We start from the raw sequence: 1,771 nt of genomic DNA, 5'->3' as shown, positions 1-1,771 counted from the left end.
TACTAACGATGAAAAGTAATGCTGAAAACGCTTAAGTCTTTCAAATAGTTTGTTGTGCATATAAAATGCAAAGCCTTCACTCACTCATTAATAATTCTCCTTAAGTTAGAAAACTAAAATTTGAACCATAGGCTATTTATGATTTTTCTCAAAATTTTGCAACTAATGTGGTAATTAGCTTAATTGACAGTAACGCTGAATAACGCTTTTCCCAATGCCCATCAATTTTGACAACATATAGCTTCCTGTTACTTAACGAACGGTACTGTTTATCTCGTTTCCGTGGGTACCATATACGTCACCCCAACAACATAAGATTAGATAGAGAAATTACACCCATACCCAAAGAAGTATACGAACCCGAGAACTTCTTGACAAGAGGCCAATTCCTCAATTTCGAACAATTTGAGAAGTTGAGGAATCTTTTCACAGTCTCAAATTTGGGCCATGTATTTCTTATATATTTCTTTCTTATATAAAGAAAAACTGAAAAAAATTTATTTCGATTATTTGTACTTATCAAAGTAATTGGAGGTAAATAACCTAAAAATGATAGAAATGATAAAAAGCCCCAATTTTACCAAAATGGCTATTTTAAATTTCGGCAATGTGTTCTTTATGACATAAATAAACAGATTAAAAAAATTTCATTTTGATATTTGCAATAATTGTAGTTTAACGGTGCAGTTAGCCAAATTACCAGTAACTATGAAACATTTTTACATCGATAGTAGTCTCAAATTTGAACATGTGCTTTTACCAGATAAAAAGAAAATCTAAAAATAAATTAATTTCACCAATTTGTAATTATTGGGATAGTAAGGGTTAATTAGCCAAATAGACAGTTACTCTAAGTGACATGTTTTTACCGAGATGGAAATCTCAATTTTGAATCACGTGGTTTTTATCAAAGATAACGAAAAACTTAAAAAAACTTCATTTTAATATTTTGTGACTATTGTGGTAATTAGCCTAATTGACAGACATGTTAAATACCTTATTTCAATTAATTATCTCCTTTTGTTTGGCATAGTCGACTCTTGTTTTTGTGTCTTATTTAAACCTCGAATTTGTGCAGGTTGATGACTATGTGGAACCTCAAAGCGGTAAGCTCGTTTAGGAAGACGATGGCCACCTCAGGGGAATTCAAGGCCTAATTTTCACTTAATATTTGAATGACGATGATTCAGATCAGTATTGCAGAGGACAGCAGGAATAATCATGGAGCCACGAAATGGTGAGCTCTCTTTGGTCGACCAGCTGTGATCACCGCAGACGGATAGTATTATATATTTTGCAAACAAGGTGGCCCAATTTCTTAAAATCAGAATTTTTTTTAGGGAAAATAGGACTGAAATTATTGGCTTTCGTTATTGGGGCTCGTCCATTTATTTAATTTATATAAAAATGAAATAATCCCTATGTTATTTAAAGAATTTTTTATTCAGTTAAGTATATACAGTGACCACAGCCTTTCTTCCGAGTTTGTTTTTCGTGTCACATTTTATTTAGATATTTACATGAATAAAAAACTACCAAAATTGTATGTGAATAAACATAAAAACCTAGCATTCCAACACAGAGAAAAAAATGGAGTAGAAACTACCAGAGATAAGGAAAATTTACCTTGTTACCTGGCTGTCAAAAATTAATGTGATCATCAAAAGTAATGTAAATTTTACTGTAGAACGGTGGTAATGACTTTTTGTAAAATTATAAATACTACAAAATGTAAAGTTAGGTTGAGCACCTAAGACATCGGAGGAAAAAA

The sequence above is a fragment of the Parasteatoda tepidariorum genome, chromosome 1 (genome assembly GCF_982258835.1).
Source record: "Parasteatoda tepidariorum strain Cologne lab strain chromosome 1, Ptep-v5.0, whole genome shotgun sequence".
Taxonomy (NCBI): Eukaryota; Metazoa; Arthropoda; class Arachnida; order Araneae; family Theridiidae; genus Parasteatoda; species Parasteatoda tepidariorum.
Note: the sequence above shows the minus strand (reverse complement) of the source record.